General features: G+C 41.0%; 1 protein-coding gene across 4 annotated transcripts in view; it reads left to right on the top strand.

Annotated features, from left to right (window-relative positions):
* The first annotated feature begins 583 nt into the window (after positions 1 to 583).
* MED4 (mediator complex subunit 4) overlaps positions 584 to 26,229 on the top strand; it is a 47,276-nt gene continuing 21,630 nt past the window's right edge. The window contains exons 1-2 of one of the 4 annotated variants that reach the window (XM_019447570.2): positions 584 to 730; positions 25,625 to 25,695. The gene's annotated coding sequence lies outside the window, so the exon portion shown is untranslated. Of the gene's footprint in view, positions 731 to 25,606; positions 25,696 to 26,229 lie in introns of all 4 variants that reach the window. The other 3 variants (XM_019447568.2, XM_019447569.2, XM_019447571.2) reach the window with 3 other exon arrangements.

Here is a 26,229-nt window from a genome sequence, read left to right as displayed (position 1 = left end):
GCAGACGGTAAAATTTCCATTTCCCAAGTATGCTTTTATTGCTCTAAGTTACTGTGTTCAACATCATGCAGATCAAAATTCTTAAGTTTGTTATCATTCTATTAAGGAAAACAATTCCCATCATTCTACAAACTGCAGAGCTAGAGTTGGTTTTTGACTATACCATTATTTATGATGTTACCATTATGCTTATTTCAGGTCCATTTCAGTTTTTTCAGAATGTGTCTATTGTGTCATATAGATTTTTGTCTCTCAGAACATATTACTACGTTCTGCTATATGTGACAACATTCAGATATAGTCATAATCCTAGGTCCCGATTTTCTTGTTAATCTACGCACTTGAATTGTCGCAGTCAGGTCGATTGCACAGGGACATTATCACACCAGCTGCTCTGCTCTGCAATTAGCAGGCCTGGTATGGAATGTTCAGAGTAAGTTGGAGTTCCCGTGGACTCTGGACATTTGCCTTTCTGAGTCTCTGCCTTTGACTTTCCCTTTGGGAATCATGCCATAAAGGTCACTGTTTCCTGTTCCAAATACTCCTTTTAGTTTCTGTTTTGTGAGAACTCTGTATAAAGCTTTTTCCCTTGACCATTTGTCCTCCCAAGCCTGAGATTGCTTCTGAAGTGGAGAGAATTGAATAAACCCAGGATTCCTTTCTGGGAACTGGGCACTTGTCATCGAAGAGTGAAGTGTCTTTGGAGAAGCTTGTGGCACCAGGATTTGAGGTGAGAGAGGAGAAAGGGGGCTCAGCCCATTATTTAAAACCTGCATTTGCTTCTTGTCAAAATGCTCATTGGCCATCTGGTAGGTGACCAACTGTGCCAGTTTGTCTGGGTTTGAGGGGTTGCCCAGGGCATGGGACTTTCAGTGTTAAAACTGGCAAAGTTCCAGGTAAACTGGACCGGTTGATCATACCAGAATGGGTTTAGGACTGTATGAATCCTTTCTTTGCTCCTGTCTCTCTCTATGGTTAATTGTTCTTCCTTTTACCACAGATCTGCCAAGTGTTGTTTCTTATGCGTCCTAATAAAACCCATGATGTCTGAAAACAATTACATATTAAGGATTTACTACGTTTCACATGTGTTAACCATGGAAAACCTTTCATTTGAGTTTAAAAATCACATAAAAAGGTGCCTGGGTGGCTCAGTTGGTTAAGGGTCCCACTCTTGATTTCGCGTCAGGTCATGATCTGAAGGTTCATGAGTTTGACCCCATGTCTGGCTCTGTGCTAACAGTGTGGAGTCTGTTTGGGATTCTTTCTCTTCCTCTCTCTCTGTCCCTCCCCAACTTGTACTTTCTCTTTCTCTCTCAAAAATAAACTTAAAAATTTTTTTCTAATAAAAAAATTAAAAAAAAAAAAAAGAAATTACCTAAACATGAACTTGAGACAGGCATGCCTGCACCAGTCTACCATAATAATTTATCATCATTTCTAGGCACGGAGTGAAGATTGACTGTTATGTGCCATGTCGGATGCTGGGGGAATGGGGAGCTGAATGGATAAACAGATAAATGCCACAGAGTTACCAGTGTTGGGCAAGTGGTGTAGGAGGCTAAGGAACAAAGTGATTCCTGTGGGCTGGGACTTAATGCTGGGAGAGGCTTAAAACAGGAAGTGGGATGTGGAGAGGACTGGAGAGGAATCCAGAAGAAAAGGTAGACTCTAGATGAGAAGACTATTCCAGGCAGAAGAAAACAGCTGCCTGTAGACTCAGGAATGTGTGGGTGGGATCTGTATAGGCAAGTTGCCCTGAAGCTGAGTTTTCAAATGGGTGATCAGTTTGAGGAGGGTGTGTAGGACCATTCTAGCATTTCTGTACTGCTGCTTTTGCAATTACTCTAGACCCAGTGAGTACATCTTTACCAAACAGAGAGAGCCCTTCTTTCTCCTCCTGTCCCTCCGCCAGCTTTTGTAGGTTAGGCCGGGCATCTGTAAAGAATGACCTGACTTTCTCAGTAAATATTTGGGGTGCAAAGAACTGGAGCATTGTCAAAACTCTGTGTGACTACTCCACCCTTCCTCCTATTGAGTCCAGCGCAGAGTAGGGCGGACCACAGAGTGTGGCCAAGGAAACTATCCTTCACCCCCTTGTAAACAAGCTTTGGCACAGAGACTTGGAGCACCAGCCCCTGCACCCCAGTTCTCAGCAAAAGCAGCGAACATTTGTAGGTGAAATGGGGCTGTTAAAGGACTACTGGTCTCCCTTACGCTGTAATGCTCATTAGTGGGTTTTCAGTGACCTTATCGTAGACTGGACGTAGCAAATTATCACAGCTCAATTTTACCAAAATGACCTTTGCCTTACACAAATCCCATTGTTCTTTATTGAAAAGAAACTCTTTCAATCTGGGCAAAGACAACGTGAAGATGTGTTGGGGAACCAGATACAACTGTCATCATAAATGGTGATGACCAAGGAAGACAGAGGCAAAAGCAGAAAGTGCCTTCAGTGAGATTTGGGAGGAGGGACACCAGGGAGGTTCTTGTATCTCTTCCACAGCTTTCCAGCTAAAAATTCCTGCTCATGTAAAGAAGAGCTTTAATCTGTAAATTCTCCTGGGAAGATTATGCCTGTCTTTACTCTCACACTAAAGAGACTGCATCAATACTTTCCTTTTGGTGAGGAATAGGTAGGGACTTCAGTGCTTAAAAAGAAGTGTCTGTAAATATGAAAAAATGCTGGCAAAAAGAAGGCTTAGCATCTTAAAATCAAATTCTTTGCATCTAAATTTTTTTTTGGGAAATTTGTTATAGCTTTTATCTGAAATGGGTTGCATCACAACAGCACTCAGGAAAACTGTATTTTATTTTCCTTGCTTTGGATTTGTAGTTCTTTAATACTATATGGTCTTCATGGTCTACCACCTCCCTTTCGTTGTTCAGTTTCCTTCCTTTGCTCTCAAACTCTTTTGTAAACTATTTTAAACTGTCCCATTTCTGCTCCTGAATTTCCCCCTTGGTTCCCAGTGGTCGTGTTTATTTATTAGCTCACAATGATTGCTTCCTTTCTCAGGTCTGGAGAAGTGTGACTGTGCTAAGGTGCATGGATCCAAGACATAAATATCATTGAATTGACGACTGCATCTATTAAAAATACTGGGATCATCTTTCTGCTTTCATTGTTTTATTTGAAAACATAGGTTGACAACTGATACTTCTGTACTGTAAAAAATGGGAGGGAAATTCCATTAGACGGTGTGGATTAATCAGACACACTTTTCTTTAAAAACAAAAACCCTACCTTGATAATTACTTCCTGTGCCTGTTGGTTCTTAATCATAGCTGCAGCTGAAACTCCTCTCCCCATTCTTTTAGTCTCTGGTATCTTCTTACCCACATCTCTTTGTAAATCATTATTATTATTTTTTTTTAATTCGCAATTGGTTCTGCCCTTGGTAGTGTCAGTTAAAACACTCTCATTGGAATTAAATGCCAAGGTATGGTGTTTGCAATTAGGTTAAATGTTTCCTTGGAATGGGTCCAGTTCTTTTTTATCTTTTTTGATAAGCAATGGCTTTCAAGGTCCTGGCTTGAAGATTCTTATTTTGAATTAGGAATCCTTATCTCTACATAATTTGAACAACCCCAGACTATACAGGCATTGCGTAGGTCCACCAGATAGTTCTCCATTAGCACTGCTCAGTGTGAAAGTCTAGAGAAGAACTTAGGCAGTCATGGTGGACCAGGCAGCTTAACCAAGAACATCCAAAGTATCTACTAGGAGAATATTCTAACATTTATGTCAGTTTAAATACCCCTGGCAAGTCATAGTGTTCTCTAAAAGTTCAGTCAGTCCTGGTTCATGGCTCAAAGCACTTTGTGTGTATCAGCCCATTAGCCCTCTGCATTCCTCTGAGTCAGAGAGCTGACAAGTGGAAATAACCCCATTTCCAAATGTGGACTCCAATGCACAGAAAGCTTAAATAACTGCAACGGGATCACTAATTCAAGCAGCAAAACAGTACACACATGGGACCAAGAGCGTATCACAATGTTCCATAGGGTGGGATGTAGTAACAACCTCTGCCGGTGTTCCTTTGAGGGGCAGAGACAGCATCTGTGGCAAGATAAAGCACCTCTGCCTGGACTCCTCTTTATCCCTAATGCTTGGAAGAAAACCAGCTGACTTCAGACAACATCATTCATGTAGGGAAGTTTTGTTTCCTGGGACATCCCCTCTCTGAGCCAATTTTCTTTCAGCCATGGCCCAGAGTATGGACGCTAGGACTAGAAATGCCAACGTTCGAACCTTGATCCTACCAGTATGACCCTGGGCAAGTTTCTTAACCTCTCTATGACTCAGTTTCATCATCTGTAAAATGGTGATTAGTAATAGTATGTACCTCAGACAGGGTGCTGTGGGGATCAAATATGCTAATTCATGTAAAGCACTTAGAACAGAACCTGGCACACAAGTACTCAATAAATATTAGTTGTTTCTCTTGTTATTTAATATGCTTCCTTTCCTTTTCTGGGAAGCCTTTTCATTCCAGGGCTTTCGCATTCTCTTACTTCCTCTTCCCATCAAAATAGCAAAGGATCCAGTATCAGCTATTAACATTTTAGGGAGACCAGCTGGTTTGCTTATCAAGCATTGTCTCCAATTGTGGAATGAAAAACTTGATTCCCTGTTTCAGGAAGTTGGGGTACCACAAATGTTTTGAGGTAGTAGGGGAAAGTGGGAGATGAGAACGAAAAATCTCAATTAGCCTCAAAGATATCTGAAGGAACCTGCTCAAGTATTTACCAGGCCCCTTTTCTGCTAAAGAGCAGGTCTACCTACTTGACCAGAACCCCTTCCTTCTTCTAAAATCCCTCTCCATCCCTATTCTGTTCCTTCCTATCTCAACACGAACAACTTTCCCTTTCCTCACCCTTAGTATTTTATCCTTCTTTCCTCTCACTTTAGACCAAGACCTTTAAATGCCAGGAATGCAGGGCCTGTTTTCACGAGTCTTCTGCTCCATCAGCCACTTCTGGCCTTGGTTCTCTTTGTCCCAACCCTGCTTTGCCATGATGGTACTATTGTGAGGACCAAAAGTGAGAAGAGTTAAGCTACGAAAGTAAAATTTGCATATACCAGTTATGCCTGATTGTCTACTGGCATAATAATATAGAGTTTGCATTATTAAATATATAAAACATTAATTTTATTTTTTATTTTTTTATTTACATTTATTTATTTTTGATAGAGAGAGACAGAACACAAGTGGGGGAGGGGCAGAGAGAGAGGGAGACACAGAATCCGAAGCAGGCTCCAGGCTCTGAGCTGTCAGCACAGAGCCCGATGTGGGGCTCGAACCCACGAACTGCAAGATCATGACCTGAGCCGAAGTCGGAGCTTAACCAACTGAGCCACCCAGGTGCCCCTAAAACATTAACTTTATTAATCTCTATTCTGAAATAACAAAACTGTTCACATATGCTTGGCGTTCTTAATTAGTCGCTGTTTGTAGCCTTATCATTTGGTCACAGCCTTGTCCACGGAATTTTTCCTGCGAGGCATGTGTAATTAAATACATGAAATTCAACTCCTAACCCTTTGCTACATGGGGGAGACTAAGGCTGAGGAATGGAGAGGAGAAGGGACCCCAGGGGAGGGTAGATGTGAGACAAAGAACTCCCAGAAGCCAGGGATAACTTTCCCCCAGGCCTTTCCCTCAATGTCACCACCCAGAGGTAATATCTGAAAACCACAAGCCTTAAAAATTAATGAATCTCAGATTTAACCTCTAGTCATCCTTGAATGACGATCTACATTTCAGAGCCTTTTTCTTAACATAAATAGAAATTACAGTTCACATCACATGTTTAAATGACTTAAGCAACTTAACAAAAGCCCTGGTCAGTTCTTAGAACACTAGGCAAATTCGAGGTGGTTAATTTCTTAGTCAAAGTTTTCTCACCTGCTTTTTATGTCCTTTGTTTAAAATAATATCATTTGTATTAGTATATGAAATACACAGGCACTTAAATTTTTTACTCACTATCTCACCAATGTCCTATTATTCATGTTTTAAAAGATTCTGTGTATATTCACAGTAGCTCCAAATAATGGATTTTTTAAGTTTATTTATTTATTTTGAGAGAGACAGTAGGAGTGAGCAAGGGAGAGGGAGAGACAGAGAGAGGGAGAGAGAGAATCCCAAGCAGGCTCCACACTGTCAGTGCAGAGCCCAATGTAGGGCTCAAACCTACAAACTGGGAGATCATGGCTGGAGCTGAAACTAAGAGTCAGACACTTAGCCTACTGAGCCACCCAGGTGCCCCCCAAATAACAGATTTTTATTTCCTTGAAGCTGGTCTCTTGTTAACTGTTTCCCATGACACTGTCAGTCATAAACCCTTCAAATAAAATCAAGATCACACTTGTTGGCATAGACACCAAGCGTTAGAAGGAACGCCTTCAGCAGGCCCAACTTTAAATGTTGCCTCTGGTTATTCTAGCACAAGTGGGAAGTATGCCTGACCTCACTATAATCAGTTTAGGACATACAGTGTTGTTGTTGTTTAAGATTTTATTTTTCAAGCACTCTCCATACCCATCATGGGGCCAGAACCCACAACCCTGAGATCAAGAGTCACATGCTCCACTGACTGAGTTAGCCAGGTGCCCCTAGGAAATATAGCTTTTATTTTTGGTCCAATAACGCAATGGTTTCCAAACTATGTTCCATAAAAACTTTAGATCAGTGAGGGATTTTTGAGCATCTTAGAAAAAAAGGGCATATCGCAGAATATGCTTTTGATTTGTGTCCCAGTTCATCTTTTCCAATCACCACCCCATGACCAGTTACTACTCTATGAGCAATTAAGTAGAAATCTTGCTTATGTTTGGACAAATAGGTTATGATTCACATTTTATAAGTCAGGCCATACTTTATACGTATGCTATTTATCAAGTATGTATTATATGCCAGCATTGACTTGGATTATTCACATTAGTCTTAACAACTCTGTGACATAGGTCCCCTTATTATCCCCTTCAACAGATGAAGAAGCAGAGACTTAGGAGATGAGGAAACTTGCTCAAAGTCTCAGAGAAAAAGAAATCAGGTCAAGCCTGAAACCCTAGCATTTAGCTCCCAAGTCCATGCTCTTTAAACACCCTGCTCTGTTACCTCCTTAATAGAGGCAATTGCTGCAGAATAATCTTCTACAAATCAAGCTTTCCCTTTGTATGGTATGTTTGGCCCTCCTCTCCAACATACCCCCCTTGATGAACGTATGAATTATAAGCTTGGCATTTGTGTGAATCATCTACCAAGGGGTACCCTTGTGTAAGAGAGTCCCAGGGCTGTTTTCCATGCAGTTAGTTGAGAGTCTATCTATGTTCCCAAGTTCCACAGGCCAGGAGAATGGCAAAGACTCTGTTATCCGATGACCTTTCTTATGGCACAACCTCCTCCCAAAGGTCAGCATTGCTCAGGGAGGGGAACTGCAGGCCTTCCATACCCCCAGCTCTTTCAGTTCCTGGGCATGCTGTTTTTGGAGACTGCCCCCTCATGGCTGCTTACAGGTCTGCAGGGGCCTTCATGAGGAGGCCATTTCTCCATTTCTTGGAGGGATCAACGGATTACTGTTCTCTTATTATTCCATTTTGTCAGTGTCTGAGTTGCCGTGGAGGGATACAGGTTTTGCTGTGGGTGACCTGACCAAATCCTTCAATAGCAACAAATGGTTCTCTGGAACTCACCACTGCCACACTGAAGCTTGCAAGCAAGGCCACACTGACTGCATTCCCAAATCTCCTCCACCCCTCATTCCCCCACAAGTCTATCCATTATGAGGACTGCTCAGTGGCCCAAGAAACCCATAACGAAGTCTACGTCAAATAGATAGAGCCATTGCCTCTCAGGATTGCTACTCCATGGACAGGGTGTATCAAAGGGTGTAACTGCCCATTTATCTCTCAATCTTTTCCAATAGACTAGAAGCTCCTTAAGGGCAGTTACAGTCAATCACACATTGTTATAAGTAATGTGATGGCCTTTCTGAGCACTAAGGGGGCACCTGCAAATGGCCTTGATCTTTCCATTTTCTCTTTGGGTCAGGCATATTCCATCTCATTGTGACCTCTGACCAACCTCATTAGGCTCTTCAGGGTCTGGGCTAAAGTTCAGTTTATAAAAGACAAGTGGAAAATGCCACACCCTTTGATAATGAAACCAGCCCACTTCAGAAGCAAAAGTAATACTGAGAGAAAACATGTTTTGCAGCTTGGATCAGCTTTCTTCCTTTCTTTTTTTCAAATGAATTACTTGAAGCTTTGAAGCACTGGAAAACACGAATGTCTGCATTATCAAGGCCCTTATCCAGTCAATTCAAAATATTTATCCTGAATTGCAAATTCACTTTCTAGGCTTCAGTGGGTGCACTGCAGTGTTTACAGTTAAAGATGTCTCAGAACAATTATTTTGTCATGCACCTTAACTCTGAACATGTTGATGAAACAAACTACCTTGTAGTTCTTTCTAAATGTTCTAGACCCAGGAGAACATTCATATTTCCAATGGATCTTAACTTGGTGCTCCATCACACCCTCTACAGGCTTCCTAGAATAACCATGGCTTAGACCTGCTTCACTTCCCTGAAGGCAACATTTTGCCCTCCATCCTACTGCTTCAAAAATGTATTAAAGGTCTTCACATTCTTGATTCACAAGTCAGTCAATTCTTTTGCTCCACAAAACACCCTGATATTTGTAACAAACACCCTGAGTGTCTTGGCCCTTTGTTGGCCTGACCCAATAATGACTCAGATACCCCAAAAATCCTCTTGGTTAGAAGAGTGAATATAATTAGAACCTGATAGATTCTAGACACTATGCTAGGTATTTTCATTTATATTATTTCATTTAACTCTCAAAATAATATTACAAGGCAGGTAGAGCAGTAGTTGGTACATAGTGGGCACTCATAAAACACTTGGTGAATAAGTGAAGAAATTACAATTCCTATCTTACAGTCTAGAAAACCACAGATGAAACAGATCATATCATTTTCTTGAGACCACTTGGCCAAGCAGGTCTGTCTCTTCCCTGGCCATGCCCTCTGTACCACGTGACTTTGGGCCTGTAAGTGTTAAATACACTCTCTGAGAAGGCTTATGCTGCGTCACCACTTGACGCCCTAAGGATTTTCTAAATCATTGTAATCAACACTTACTAAGCCCCCTCAAGTACTCAAAATCCTTTAATCCTCAAATGTGAAAACAAAAAGTAAGGCTTTATCTTTATGTCCGTGTTAGATAAAAGTTTCTCTTGAACCTCATTGGTCTTGGATATCAATTATCCAAAGAAGTGTAGAGAAATTCTCAGGAAAATTCACAGGGCAAAATTAATTTTAATGGCTTTAATTTACACAAGAGCCATGAAGTAACACTAGCTTCTTGACACAGTCTTTGCCACATCGCCCTTTGTCTGCCCTGATGAGCTCCAACTCCTTTCCATGCTTTGGGTTCCCTCTCTCTCCCTTCTGCTCCCCAGCGTGCTCCTCTGCGTCCTGAGACTTCCACGGCTCCCTCCCACCTCTCAGCTTATTCCTATCTGTGAGCCATTATTTATGATCCATCCTGCACCCTAAAGACTTCTGTGTCTCCTAGGACTTTGTGTATGTGGTGTGTGTGTGGCGGGTGCGGGGGGGGTGTTTCCCCATGACTTATTAAAAGTAAGGCCATTCTTATTTCACATACAGCCTGCCTCCTCTTCCAATAGTGGACAATTGCTTTAGTGGACATTTGTGGCACTGGCTATATAGTCCTTAGTATTATCTTCCCAATTGGATTGGACATTTTTTGCCCCGTCTTTTTTTTTTTTTTTTAATTTAAATCCAAGTTAGTTAAGATATAGTCTAATAATGATTTCAGGAATAGAATTTAGTGATTCATCACTTACATATAACACCCAGTGCTCATCGCAAGTGTCCTCCTTAACGCCCCTTGCCCATTTAGTCCACCCTCCACCCAACCACTCCAGCAGGCCTCAGTTTGTTCTCTGTATTTAAGAGTCTCTTATGGTTTGTCTCCCTCTTTGTTTTTGTATTCTGTTTGCCTCCCTTCCCTTATGTTTACCTGTTTTGTATTTTAAATTCCACAAATGAGTGAAATCATATGATATTTGTATTTCTCTGACTGACTTACTTAGCGTAATACTTTCTAATTCTATCTATGTTGTTGCAAATGGCAAGATTTCATGCTGTCCCATCTAAGATACTCCTAAACCTGTCTTAATTGTTCCTGGGTGTAAGAAGTAGGTGGTGAAAGTTCTACTAAGTACTCTTGATAAGCCACTCTCATTCCCTTCTGGGCACCAAATAGAAGAGGAGCTTCTGAATTTCTACAAAAAAAGAATAATCATCCTGGTAATAGCAATGTATATAGTTCTCTTTGTATCCTTAAACTGGACTTTGGGCCATGTTCCTCAAATTCATCAAGCTCAAAGATGAACTCCCCATTTCTCCAGACCTGTTCCTTCTCATGTCTTTTTCATCTAAATTGATGATACTACCTTCCCCACATCACCACCTAATTTAATCATTTAACTCTTCTCCATCCCCCTACCCACACTTCCCTTTCATCTAAATTCAGTTAGTCAGCCCTTGTTATTTATCTACTAAATATATTTGAAGTTGTCTACTCCTTTTCATTCCCCACTCTTCCTATCTTGTTTCAGACCCACATTACTGCTTCCCGGGACTGTTGCAATATTTCTTTACCTGGTTTCCTTCCTCCTGTCTCTCCCAACTCCCCTCCAACCCATTTGCTACATGATTGTGTTGCTCTCTTGCTTAAAAAGCACTCGGTGACCTCTTATAAAACCAAGTCAAATTTTATTGATTTCTAGCTTAATTGAATCCAATCAGAAAAACTTTATAAAATCTCTAAGATCTCTTGTTAAGATTTTCTTTGTAGCTAAATACATGACCCATATTAGTAGATGCTTCATCAAAATAGAAAAGAATATATGGTGCTTGTTTCTATCTCACAAAGAGAAAGGTCTATATTCACCTTTTGTAGTGTCCATATCCTAACATGTTTCTACTAAATTGAGCTTGATTAAATTTTTCCATAGAATGTTATTTTGTGTTTATTTGGTATTTGGAATTTAAAAATCTACTTACCAATGGCTATATTATAATGGTGTTTTGTCAGTTTCCTTATGTTTCTAGTTTGTTGGGGTTTGTTTTTGTTTTTATAATTGGAAGATATAATTAGTGTACTCATTTTTGCAGTTGGGAAAACATTTTTGTTGAAAAAACTTTTACCATTTTTTTTTTAAGTCTTGGAAATAAAAATGTCTTTCATGATATGACTTTCCTTTAACCCTCCAGACTTTTCTTCTGCTATTCCCTACTTTTCTCTTTACATTCTAGTAATACAGCCTGCTTCTGGTACTTCAGCTCCTTCAAATACACTTGTAATTTTGCTCTTCCTCACATTGCTGTGTAACTATGACTTGACCTTTATGTCTGAGCTCAGCTGTTATATCTTGAACCTCTTTGTAAACCCATAACACCTGTGCTTACCTGTCTTCTCCCTTTCCACCTTATGTTACCTGTGTACATGTCTGTGTTTCTCACTAGACTGTAAGTCCCTGAGAACATGGGCCAGATCATCATTTGTTTTGCTCCTACACAAGGCCTGAAACATGATAGGTTGCTTAATTTTCTTGTACTGTACCCAGCCAAACTGATCTCCCAATGGTCATCACACTTGGGAGCCTTGTCCCATTCCGCCCCATCTTCCTGATGTCCAACATGATTGATCAACCTGGGTTTCCATCATCCCTTCACTTCCCCCTGGCTCTTTACCTCTTCACCAGGAGGTAGCTTCTCTTCCAGGTTCTTTTGCCACATCTTCCAAGAGTAACCACCTCAGGGTTTGTGCTGTCTTGCCTCAGAAGTGGTTTCTTGCCGTTCAGCATCACCCCCTAGAGACTGAGTGGGAGAGAAACGGGTCCATTAGACATGAGGCCATTCAATACTTTTTGTTCTGAATCTATGCTCTTGAAGCTACTTTTGGATCATAGCTGGACTAACCACATTGAAAAGTAGTTGATCCGTAAACCCGAACATCTATGATCACTCAGGAGTTATATTTTTCATTATAACTGCATTAATTTGCATTCCGTTTTAATTAATTCACTTCTTGAAGAATTCACTTGTATAACCATTACTGTTTTATTCAAATTCCTTAAGTTGCAAGAAATAAAACTCAATCAAACTAGCTTGTGTAATGGAGCAGGGGTAGGATCCTTTCGATGCAGCAATAAGGGAGACAGAGATCATAGGAATTTATGAACAGAGCACAGGATAAAGCTGACTGAAACTTTTGGGAATTGAACTGGAAAACTGTCAGGAACTGGGCTGCTAGGGACTGACACTCACTCCCCTCCCTCTCTCATGGGCCACATGTACTCTTCTTTCCCACTACCCTTTTCTTTCCCTGTACTCTGCATACCTTTCCTTTTCCTCACAGCATCTACATATCCTTACCGCCTTATAAATCTGGCTTACACAATTTATCACGGCCTCTTTGGCTTTTCTTTGTGTTAATTTCATTCTCTCTCTCTCCTTAATTTTTCACAAAGAGAGTTGATGCCAGGTTATCTTTTCAAGCTGTGGATAAATGTATCTGTAATCAGTCAACTTTCCTCCATCTCTACGACTACTATTGGTCAAATGACTACCATTTCTCACCTGAATTACTACGATGATTTTACTACCACTGTCTTCCTCCCCTCCCAATCCATTTTCCATACACTTCAGAGAATTCCCGTTGCTTACACGATAAAGTACAGATATTTTAACATTCTTTTTTTTTTTTAACGTTTATTTATTTTTGAGACAGAGAGAGACAGAGCATAAACGGGGGAGGGTCAGAGAGAGGGAGACACAGAATCTGAAACAGGCTCCAGGCTCTGAGCTGTCAGCACAGAGCCCGACGCGGGGCTTGAACTCACGGACTGCGAGATCATGACCTGAGCCGAAGTCGGCCGCTTAACCAACTGAGCCACCCAGGCACCCCTTAACATTCTTATAATACACTTCATGTTGTAGCCTCATGACCTGGTCCCTAGGTACCTCACCAGCCTCATTTCTTCTCAATCTTGTACTCTACCTCCCATCATACTGAAATTATTTAAGTTGCTTAAAATATGCTATGTTTTCTCTCACCTCTGGTTATATGCTGTTCCTTCATTAGCAAAGCTCTTCCTCTTCTAGAACTGGACTTCTCTTACTTAGTCTTCAGCTCTCATCTTAAACATCACTTCTTCCAGGAAGTCTTCCTTGATCAGGTTACTTGACTATGCTGTTATATGCTCCCATAGCACTGCACTTTCCCTATCTTAGCAAAATAACTTATGTTTGCCTATTTAATTGTCAGTCTTTCTAGGTAGAGTGTAAGCTTGAGGGTAGCAAGGAAGGTGTCTGTTTTGCTCACCATTATATCCCTGGCATATAACAGTCACTTCATAAATATTTGATAAAGGGCACCTGGGTGGCTCAGTCACTTAAGCATCTGACTTCCACTCAGGTCATGATCTTATGGTTCACGAGTTCATGTCCTACATCAGGTGAGCACAAGCCCCACTTTGGGTGAACATGAGCCCCACTTCTCTCTCTCCCTCTCTCTGCCCCTCGTGGGATTCTCTCTCTCCCTCTCTCTCTGCCTCTTGCTCACTTGTGCCCTCTGTCTCTCAAAAAAAAAAGATGACAAATGAGTGTGGCCCAACCTTAGGTCACTGATACTATTAGATATTGGGAGCAGGGGCAGTTCATGACTTTGTTGGATGTACCTTTGTTCTACTTGATATATCTTAAGCAGATCTGTTAGAAGAGAAGCTTCCCTTCGTAGGGGCTGTAATCCTGATAGACAACATGATTGAAATGTTTAACACAGTTACTCAAAATCTGATTTGTCTCTGTGACCTTGAAGATCAAATGACTACTAGGTTGTTGGAATCTTGTGACGCTCACCTTAAAGCAACCTAATGACTGCCCTCTACACTCCCATTGTAACAAAACTAAAATACTAACTCCCTGCATGACCTGCAAGAGCTCTACGGGACACATGATGAGGCCTCTGTGTGACACGCTCAGCTCATCGAACCCACTGCTTCACTCACTATGCTCCAGCCTCCTCAGGGCCTCATATAATTCCAGGTGTTAGGAAACAGCCCCTTTGTACTTGCTGTTCATTCTGCTTGGAACTATCTTCCCTAGATTGCTGCATGGTGAGGTCCCCCTTTTTATCCTTTAGGTCTTACCTAAAATATCACCTTCCTCAGAGAGGCCTTCACTAGCCACTCTATGTAAAATGGCCCCCACTCCTTCATAATATTTATCATAAACTAAAATTATCTGGCATGTTTGCTCATTAATTATCTTCCATCCCCATTTAGAAGGTGAGCTCTAAAAGGGCAGGGAACTTATTTGGTTCATCCTCTGCTGTATTGTAAGAATCTGGAACAGTACTTAGTATCACTGCTCAATAAATCACTGAATGGGGGCACCTGGGTGGCTCAGTCAGTTAAGTGTCTGCCTTCAACTTGGGTCATGATCTCACTGTTCGTGGGTCCAAGCCCCACATTGGGCTTTCCGCTGTGCGCGTGAAGCCCGCTTAGGGTCCTCTGTCCCCTTCTCTCTCTCTGCCCCTCCTCCACTTGCACATGCGCTGTCTCTAGCGCTCTCTTTCAAAAATAAATAAATAAATAAGTTAATTAATTAAAACAAAAAATATCACTGAATGAATGAATGAACAGGAAGGCCTGGGCCCAGAGTTGACACAAGATTTTTTTTTTTTTAATCTAACCCTCTTCAGTTTTCCACTACTGTATTATTTCCTGAAAGAAATGCGAGAAGGAGACAGTCTAGCCAAATGTTTGCCAACTGTCCCTGACAGAGGCCTGTGCACTATCTGCTCTTCCCTGCAGACTAGTCCAGGATTCCTCGTCTCTCTCTGATCCCTTCTGACCTTGACCCTTTGTCTTGTACCGACAGCCCAGGGCAGTGTCAGACCTCAGCAGTCTCTTTTTCCCTACTGCCTGGGGCCATTGTGAGTACTACCCAGGTCCCTGGGATGCATGCATACCCTACAGAAACCGTGTGAATATCAAGTATTACTTGGAATAAGAAAGAGGATTAGTTGGAGCTTTATAATCCCTGGACTTCTCCCCATCTCACTGTACTTGAGGCACCGACAGGGGCCAGGCTCTCCAGTAGAACTGTGGCTGTAAAGTTGACTGACCAATATCTTAGGATGCAAGCAAACCAAAAAGACATAATTTTGCAAAAGATTTAAATATGCCTCTGTCAGAATGGTCACTTGTCAAATGTTTATGTTCCACAATTCCACCATTTCACCTCTAAATCCAGCATTAAACCCACAGCAGGACTGGTGTCTAAAGACTCAGGGAAGAACCACCGATGCAGCTAAAACTGAATGATCTAAATTCACTCAGAAATTGTAAGGCCTTTGTTGAGGAACCACACAGTAGTCCCGCCAGAGCCCAAGAAATACCTTTGGAGCGCTGTGCACAGCACATTGGCCCAACAGGAGCATTGTGTACAAGCCGATCTTGGAAATGGATTGCCTGGTCATCCAGCAAATGAAGCATTATGCGTTTGTCTGGTTGAGAAGAGATAAAAAAGCATGGATCAGACAGAGTGAAATGTGGCCAACGTTTGGCAGGGGCTTTCCAATGAAAATAAAAGGGCCTAACAAAGAGTGGAGCTTGCATTTTCAGATCTCCTAGGAGGGAGAAATTGGTGTCTGTAATTAGAAATTTTATATCAGGTGTTAGATTCACAAAATGGGCAGGCCAGTCTCTGGAAGCCTGATTGCTGAGGACAGAGAGTCACTGTGCTCACTGCTGGCTTGGGGCAGCCTGAAGGGAATAACTTGTGGGTTGGTTGGAGGACCAGACCTGGCCGAAGCCCAGCATGTCAAAGAGCAACAAGTTATCCAAGAAGAGGCAAGGGCCAAGCACCAGAGGATCTGAAAAGACAAAGAAGCCACTGTTCTGTCCTGATGAGTGCCAAGATACCTCCTTTAACCTCATTGCTTTTATTCAAACACTTAGCAGGAAACTCATCCTTATGTCTTTAATGGGAAAAATCTTCTGGTTGGGGTCAAAATCAGATAATACGAGGATGGATGAATTTGAAAGTAAATGGAAAAATGGGAAAGAATGATGATGTCATTATACTAAGGGAATATAAATGGTCTGGGAATTTGGTGGTTTTGAGGTGGGTTCAATTCTTCATTTCCTGGCACTTCAATATTTATCTCTGCTTTTGCAGGGGATACAGTGACTCATTTGCACACAGGGTCATACAGTACTTTTTGGATTGCGATAAACATTCAGAGAGACAAGATTAAGGTGATCTGAGGCCAATTTTGCCAATTGAACTATAGTGTTTAGCTCTCACAAGGTGTTTTTCTAAATTAAATCAAATCAGTAAACATTTATCAGGCATCTGCGTATCGTGTGAGAGGCTAACACACGAAAATGAACAGGATTTGAAATGCAAGGAAATGAAAAACAAACCGGCAGCATGGAGATTATAGTTAATCTTTTCTGAATTGTGTCCACAGTTAGAGACAGGAAGGGAACTAACTTTCTAGCAGCCAAAAAGGAAAGTTTTCTGGGAAATCTCCCTCAATCTAGCCAAAATAAATATTTAGATCTCAGAGAAAACAAAAGTTAAAATGAATGTAAAACTGATCTTCACATTAAGATGTGAGGAAAGTCAACCAACTTCAATAAAAATGCTGAACCTTTACTATGTGGTAGGTAGTGGTTATATGAAATTAAAAAGACATGGCCAACATTCATGAGGACAAATTTAAACATGTGTTATTCCATGCAAAACAAAGTTCTTTTGTCCTCAAACTTTTATTTATTTATTTATTTTGGTTGTTGTTTAAGAATGTTAAACGTAGAAGACTTTTTTTAAATATTGTATTTGAAGTTCATGAATTTGGCACAATCTATTATGGATGCCTTGTGTGTCAACCGAAGCAATGTGGGTAAAGGTATAATTAGGTGGATTTGTATTTGGTTAATTGACCATACCCCAGCTGCATTGATTTGTTGAATGATGGCTGCTGCATCCCAGAAGATTCTTAAAGGCACTAAAGCTATTGGGGCTAACTGAAACATCACATATCTTTGCTTTGGATTGGAACTGTATTGACTTTATTCAGCAAACACTAGCAGAGAAAAACAGAAAAGAACATTTACAGTGTATGCAATTCATTCCTTCTTCCAACTACCTTAAATTCTATCCTCAAATCAGGTTATATCACCAGAAGACTATATGCCTGCACAACAGTAAATTAGCCTCTCACAAAATCATCCTCACTGGACCCAGAGGACTCTAGGAGGCAAGGCTTCCAGAAAAAAAAGGGGCATGAAAACTTCCTGATAAGTTGGAACTTTTGGAAAAATAAATGAAGAATTATTGTAAGAGATTGTAAGAGAAGAAAGAGAATAGAAACTACTATAAAAACTAACAGTTGTATAGCAAGGGATTATGATATTAATATCCTACTTTGTTCTTCCCCGAGCAACAATTATATAAATTATAATATTGTAAACATCGTTGAGCAATTTAACATGGTTTAATGGTAGTTTGCCTGAAAAACATCAGAATTTTGAAAATAGACTTATATTTTAGAATAGTTTTAGACTAACAGAAAAAATTATGAAGATAGTAGAGAGATTCCCATATACTCTACACCAGTTTCCTCTATTATTGACGTATTAATATGGTTCATTTGTCAAAATTAATGAACCAATTCTAATACATTATTATTAACTAAAGCCCATGATTTCTTCAGATTTCCTTAGTTTTTACCTCGTATTCTTTTTCTGTTCCAGAATCCATCCAGGATACCACGTTACATTTGGTTGTCATGATTCCTAGGGCTCCTTCTCTTGATTGTGCCAGTTTCTCAGACTTTCCTTGGTTTTGATGACCTTGACATTTTGGAGAAGTCAGCTGCTTTGTAGAATGTTCCTCAGTTGGGATTTGTCTGATGAGATTATGAGTTTGGAGGAAGACCAGAACAGTAAAGTGCTATTCTCATCACATTATATCAAGGATACTTATGATTGACTTATTTCTGTTGATATTAATTTTGATCACATGGCTGAGGTAGTATTTGTTAGATTTCTCCACTGTAAGGTTTCTCCCCCTACCCTTTCCATACATACTGCACTCTTTGGAAGAAAGTTACCATGAGCAGCATACATTTAGGGGAGCAGGGAGTTTATGCACCAACTCCTTGTGTGTTGAGCACCTACATAAATTATGTAGAATTCTACATGAGAGATTTGTCTATTCTCCCCAATTTATTGATTTATCCAATCACTTATTTACATCAGCATGTACTCATGGATACTTATTTTGTATTTTAGGTTATGATTCAGCACTGTGTTATTTATTTTGTTATTCAGATTGTTCTACCTTTCATCATTAGGAATTCTTTCATTGGCCCTGATGACCCTTTGACATACCCCACCATTGTAGATTTTTTTCTTTTAACATTTCTTACTTGCTGGAGCTACAAGATGCCCCAGGTTCATCTTGTATATTTCTTGTCCCAGTGCTCAAATCAGCCATTTCTCCAAGGAAATGAAGAATGGTATTAGAAACCAAGAACCAAGATCAAGACCCTAAGTGTGCTTGTTGCTATGAGGGGACAGGGATTGTTGCTTCTAGGCCCTCTCAAGAAGATGGATCAAGGAAATATATGTGTATGTACTAATCAGGATATATATACACACACACACACATATAAATATTTCTCTTTGTAACCATCTGTATCTCCATTAAGTAAACATGAGTTCATACTGATGTGTCCAACTCTAATCCACTACCACATGGATTATTCTAGCCTTCTCACCTTGCTTGTTTATAATATCTTACCCCAACAGGGAGAAATCTGGCTCCCACACCTACCATCTATTTATTTAACTGTTCAATTCCAGCATACATGTATAGTAGTTTCAGAATTGTTAACCTATACTCCATTGGGAAAAAACTTTATTACCTAGACTACAGTATTTATATATCATTTATTTTGCCTTTAGTCTTACAGATGAAAGTTACTTAGATCAGCACCTTTTATACTCACCCCTTTCAGTGAGGTTGATTCATACATTTATAATATAGTAAGTTGATTTTGTCACATTCCCTAGGGTATTCTGACCTCCTAAATAATTTTTTAATTTGCATACATTAAGGTTCACTCTTTGTGCTGTAAAGGTCTATGGGTTTTTACAAAAGCATAGTGTCATGTATCCACCACTGCAACATTGTATAGAATAGTTTCACCACCTAAAAAATCCTCTGTGTTTCACCTTTTCAACCCTTCCTACTTCCTGAGCCTCTGGCAACCACGATCTGTTTCCCATCCCAATGTGTTAAGCCTCTTTTAGAATGTAGTATAAACGGAATCATGCAGAATGTAGCCTTTTCAGACTGACTTCTTTCACTTAACAATATGTGTTTAATATTTTTTCATGTCATTGCATGGCTTGATAGCTCTTTTTTTTAATGTTTATTTATTTATTTTGAGAGAGAGAGAGAGTGGAGGAGGAGCAGAGAGAGTGGGAGAGAGAGAATCTCAAGCAGGCTCCACACTGTCAGCACAGAGCCCAACTCGGGGCTTGAACCCATGAACCATAAGATCAAGATCAAGCCAAAGTTGGACGTTTAACCAACTAAGCCACCCAGGTGCCCCAGATAACTCATTCTTTTTTATTGATGAATAGTAACATGTTACATGGACATACTAATGTTTGTTTATTCTATTACTCTTCCAACATATTGAAAGATATATTGGTTGCTTCCATTTAGGAATTGCTTTAATAAACTGCAAACTTAAAATAAATCAGCAAAAATTACATGACTTCCAAAAAGTTACTGTAATACTAGGATGCATTGAGGAAAGTAAAGCAGTTATAATGTTAGTTGCTGTACAACATAGTGTAGTGGTGAAAAACACAGTTTTGGAATTCAGATTGTCACCTCCCAAGATGTGTGAGCTGGGCGAGATTGCCTAAACTTTCTGGGCCTCAGTATCCTTGTCTGTAAACAGGGAGAATAATTGTACTTATAGAGCATTCAGCAGTACTTGGCTCGATAAATATTAGCTATCATTATAACATATAATATTTCCACATATCATGTAACAAGCACTTTATATATATTATTTTATGTCTTCCGAGAACCTTTCAAAGGAGTATGATTATCCCCATTTGTAGACGGAGAATCTGAAACACAGAGGCCATAAGTCAATGGAATCAAGACTTAAACTGCAGTCTACAATATTGCAAAGGCTCCGATCTTTTAATTTGACTACAGTGATTCTCGAGAGCACAAGAAAAGTCCCCTTTTATTTAGCTGTAGACAAACTGTACCTTCATGTTGAGTTGCTGTATATTATGAAGGACCAACTAGAATGTGTGAAAGAGATGATAGAGTAATGAAACATCTAGAAACCCTTTTAAATGAGGTGCTACTGAAGGAACTAGGGATGATTGGTATGGAAAGTAAAAAGCTGGGAAGAAATTACAGTAAAATGGTAACAATATGTGTTTCTTAATGGAAGGTTAAAAGGTGATTTTATTTTTTCTTTATATTTCCTAGATTTTTAAAGATGAACATGCTTTTCTTTTGGTTTGCCTTTATTTTTTATACTTTTTATAATAAGAAAAAACATTAACAAATCATAGTTAAGAGAAAAACTTGAGAGATGGAAGTTAACTAAACTTACTCTGGTAATCATTTCTTAATATACACACATATCAAACCATTATGTTGTATAGCTTCAATTATACAGTATTATATGTCAATTGCATCTCAATGAAACTATAACAAAATAATGGTTATGTATAAATATCCAGCATAATATTTAGCCTCTTTTTAAAAAATGAATTATTCAGGTTTTATTTTGAAATCTAAAACTGAGATTTTGAAATACATATTTGAAAACATAACCACTTTTTCCCTTGTTAATTCTATAAATACAGTTCACACTGAGAAGAAAAAAATAAAGAAGAAAACCTTGACAGCCTATTCTGTGAAAGACAGATTAAATGTATTACTTATGACCTCAGAACACAGTTTGGGTCCAATGTGTGAAAATTATCATCATGTACTTTGGGCTCAAAATAAATGAAAATGACTGACGGTTGAGGAAGCTAGCTTTCCTCTAGCAGAAAATGTTTAATCACAGGCTGGGGTCAGACTAGAGCAGATGACCTCCGAGATCTCTTTCAGCGTTTAATCCGTAACCTGGACTTCTACTAATGAGCACAAGATTTCTTAAGTTTATTTATTTATCTTTGAATGAGAGAGAGAAAGAGAGAGACAGAAGAAGAGAGAGACAGAAGGAGATACAGAATCCTAAGCAGGTACCAGGTTCCGAGCTGTCAGCACAGAGCCCAGAACAGGGCTTGAACCCACCAACCGTGAAATCATGACCTGAGCTGAAGTCAGACACTTAATTGACTGAGCCACCCAGGTGCCCCAAGCACAAGACTTTTTGAAGCTTATTTATTTATTTTGAGAGAGAGAGAGAGAGAGAGAGAGAGAGAGAGAGAGGGAGGGAGAGAGAGAGAGAGAGAAAGGATGAGAGAGAGGCCAGTGCAGAGCCTGACACAGGGCTCAAACTCACAAACCTGGAGATCGTAACCTGAGCCTAAATCAAGAGTTGGATGCTTAACCAACTGAGCAACCCAGGACCCCCTCACCCCCACCCCGCCACTGCCCTGAGCCCAAGATGTCTTTAATTGTTTTAGCTCATGATACAAGAAATCGACGCTGCTAATATTAATGCATTTAGTTTATTAATCTTCAGGCACCCAAGAAACACTTAGCAATTTGTTTTACTTATGAGAAGAAATGAACCTGTATTTCCTTAGAATCTAATTAAATTTTTTTTAATGTTTATTTATTTTTGATAGAGTGAGAGAGAGACAGGGTGTGAGTGGGGGAGGGGCAGAGAGAGGGAGACACAGAATCCAAAGCAGGCTCCAGGCTCTGAGCTGTCAGCACAGAGCCCACGAAGGGCTGGAACTCATGAATCGTGAGATCATGACCTGAGCCGAAGTCAGATGCTCAACCAACTGAGCCACCCAGGCGCCCCAGAATCTAATTTAGAATGTCTACTCATTCAAACCAGTTTGTATTAGTTTCCTAGGGCTGCTGTAATAAATTGGCATAAACTGGGTAGCTAAAAAACAACAGACATTCATTCTGGGCCAGAAGCCCCAAATCGCTGGCAGAGCTGTCTCCCTCGAAGGGTCTAGGACAGTGCTCTTCCTTGCTTCTCCCTGGCCCTGGTGTCTGCGGGCGTTCCTTGGTTTGTGGCTGCATCACTTTAATCTCTGCCTCTGTCCTCACATGGCCTTCCCTTCTTCCAGGGTCTCCTCTCTGTGTCTCACATAAGGACACTTGTCACTGGATCTAAGGTCTGCTTGAATAACCCAGGGTCATCACATTTTGAGGTCCTTAATTTAACTAATTCTCCGAAGACCCTTTCTCCAAATAAGGTCACGTTTGCAGGTTCTGGAATGTGGACATATCTTTTTGGAGGTCTACCATTCAATCCACGATGCATCTGAGTTATGGGGCGCCTGGTGGCTCAGTCAGTTAAGCGTCCACCTCTTGATTTTGGCTCAGGTCACGATCTCACGTTTCGTGGGTTCAAGCCCAGGGTCGCTTTCTTGCTCTGCCGTGGCAGCACAGAGACTGCTTGGGATTCTCTCTCACTCTCTCTGCCCCTCCGCACTCTCATGCTTACTCTCTCTCTCAAAATAAATAAACTTAAAAGCATACTTAAAAAAGAAGTCAGTGAAATATTTTAACCATTCTCTATCTGACATTAACTCCTTACTCTAGTTTTTCCTTCCTCTATCCCTGCCAGTCTTCCTGCCCCATCGGCTTTCTTAGGAGTTTCTGCTTTCGCTTCCTCCAGGAAGACTTCCTTGACCACTGTTGTCTTGTTCCCCTTTACAGGCCCAGCATTTAGTATAGTCCCTGGCATATAAACACAGCTTAGTAAACATTTATTGAAAAAACAAGTGAATCTATGAAAGGAGGCCAGTAATGCTGCCCACCTTTCTATTGAGTTACTGAGAAGCGGTTAGTTTTCAGAGACACCTGGGGAATTTCAGGGAGAAGATGAGACTTTATTTACAGAAGGTCTGTTCATTCCAGAAGGCCTTTCCATTGAAACCACACCACAAATATTTAAAGGGAATAAGATGTGCAACCTAACCTGTTTTTTTATTCTCAAGGCACAGGAATGTAGGGAGTTAAAGACAAATGCCATGCTTTCCACGGGGCTGATAATTTTAACGAACACTGAGCAGTTTGGGGCAGTGGGAGCTTTTGTGCTTTGGAACGTGGAGGATGAGTTCTGATGAAGGTTTCACGATGAAACTAGGACAGGGGTGTGAAGGAGATAAGAGGCTTTATTCAGACTGTGAAACTTCTCTTGATGTAGAGCAGCCCCAGTTAGATATACCAGAGATAACTTGACTTGTTAAAAGCAGTTTAAACGGCACATTTGAGGCTTTATAATTGATTTAAAAACTGATGTTGCTGGGGCGCCTGGGTGGCTCAGTCAGTTGAGTGTCTGACTTCGGCTTAGGTCATGGTCTCGTGATTTGTGGGTTTGAGCCCCACGTCGGGCTTTTGCACTGACAGCATGGAAACTGCTTCAGATTCGCTGTCTCCCTCTCTCTCTCTCTCTCTCTCTCTCTCTCTCTCTCCTGCCCCTCCCCTGCTCACACTCTCACTCTCAAAAATAAATAAACCTTTTAAAAAACCCACAAAAACTGAAATTGCTGTCTTAAAAGCCAGCAAATTGCTGGGAACCCACCCCTTCCCCCCAGTAGCTTTCTGAGAGGTAATTCATGGTTTCAAAAACTATAAATGGTGTTTTTGAGATGGAAGCTTGATCCTGAATTGAGTGGTAATTTTACCTGGGATTAAAGGCTCTGAAATAGAATGTCAAGGTTTTTTGCTTCTTAAAGACAGTTAATGAATGTATTTGGTCTGTTTTCCTTTTCTCACTGCCTGACTACGGGGAGAGAATTGCCTGAGTCTGACTCTCTACCCCACTCTTAGTGAGTGTGATCTTGAACATGAGCCTTCAAACTTACTTCGGTGACTGGCTGGGAAAATAAGCTTCCGGACTAGTGTTTGTTGGGTTGCAAAGTAACCATGACAGCGTCTACTACTATGCTGCAGAATATTGCATTTCTGGTTGAGGATATTATAAATATTTGGAGTTGCTTTTGAGAATCCTTAAGGAGAATGTGGACAGAAAAGACAGAAGATAAGGCTTTACCATTTAGAGGCAAAACTACAGATATCTACAGTTTGTTTTCAGCATCTTTGGTGATTTTAGCACCTCTGTCAACAACAAATCCAATAATAGTCATCGGTGCCCACTCTGTCAGGCAGCCTTCTGGCACTGGGGCAATAGCACTGAGCAAAAGACCAGAAATTCTGGCTTCATGTAGCCTACATCCCAGTAGAAGAGATAATTAGCAAAACACACATCAACTAACTTTTTTTTTAAGTTTATTTATTTTGAGACAGAGGGAGAGAATGAGCATGGGAGGGGCAGAGAGAGAAGGAGACAGAGGATCTGAAGCAGGCTCTGCACTGACATCAGAGAGCCCAAGGCAGAGCTTGAACTCACAAACCATGAGATCATGACCTGAGCTGAATTGGAATGCTCAGCCAACTGAGGTGTCCCCTCAGGGCAGGTGCCCCCACCAACTAACTTATATAGAAGGTTAGAAAAGGACAAATGCTATGGAAAAAAGTAGAGCAGGGGAAAGGGTATAGGATGTGGGGGTAGATTGCAAGTAGGAAAAAGGATGGCCAGGTGGGCTTCTTTGAGAAAGGGCTGTGCCTGCAGATGTGAGGGGAGAAGCAGAGAGAACAGCTCAAAGGCAATCCCAGTAAATGCAGCCGAGGCATGATGGAGATGTGGACCTGAGATTAGAAATGGAAAGATGAGGGGCAGCTGGGTGGCTCAGTTGGTTAAGCGTCTGACTTCAGCTCAGGTTATGATCTCAAGGTTCATGAGTTTGAGTCCCACGTCAGGTTCTGCTGACAGCTCAGAGCCTGGAAACTGCTTCAGATTGTGTCTCCCTCTCTCTCTGATCCTCTCCCATGCACACTCTGTGTCTTTGTCAAAAATAAATAAACATCAAAAAAAAAGAAGTGGAAAGATGAGACATGGACAACTTCTGGGCATGTCCTGAAGGCAGAACTATCTGGATTCCTGATGGACATGATGTATGAGAAACAAGGAAAACCCTATGTCTTTTGCCTGAAAAATCAAAGTGAAGAAGCTGCCATCAACTGGGCTGGGGAGGGGGGGGGGTGGTTGGGGCTGCAAGAAGTGTGATATGTGTGTTGGGCGAGAGGGGACGTAGATCAGGAATTCGGGTTTGCCCATATATTTGAGACACCCAGTGGGAACTGTAACAGCCCTCCAGCTGCTCTTAAGGACTAACTTGCTTCAGTCTTACACACTCCTCGCTTGCTGACCAAAGTTCCCTGGTGTGTAGCAGAACTAACCCACTTGCCTTGAGACCTGCAGACTGCTGGCCTAGAGGAGTGAAGGACGAAGCTTCCCCAGAAGGTAAGTCCTGACTGTATCTCCAAACGGCTGCGGCTGATGTCAGCAAGTCTGTTCAGGGTCAGGTCCACCTCGGACTAGCCGCCAGGGCACCTGCTTCTCCCGCCTGGAGCACCTTCCTCCGTTTCCCAAGTCTTTCCCTTTAAAACGGTCCAGCTTCACCTAGACAGGGAAGATAGTGTTTGGGACATTAGCCCACTGTCTTAGGTTACCAGCTTCTGAATAAAGTAAACTTTCCTTTCCCCCCATTACCTGTCTTGCGAATATTGATTTTCCAGCAGAGTGTAGCCCCACCTGAACCGGTTCTCTGTGCAGTAACAGAAGAATCTAGTAAGAACTGGGCATACAAGCCTGAATTCAGAGGACAGGTTGGGGTGGGAAATACAAATTTTGGAGTCAGCATACAGACAGTGTTTAAAGCCCCTGGACTGGGTGAGATGATCAAAAGTGAGCTGGGGAGGTGAGGACTTAGAAGTGTCTCCCAACCATTCCTCTGTTTAGAGGTCAAGGTTGAGTGGAGGAATCAGCCAGAGAGAT

Source organism: Panthera pardus, unplaced genomic scaffold (assembly GCF_024362965.1).
Source record: "Panthera pardus isolate Hobbes unplaced genomic scaffold, ASM2436296v1 HiC_scaffold_1, whole genome shotgun sequence".
Classification (NCBI taxonomy): Eukaryota; Metazoa; Chordata; class Mammalia; order Carnivora; family Felidae; genus Panthera; species Panthera pardus.
This window is presented reverse-complemented; position numbering and strand designations above follow the sequence as displayed.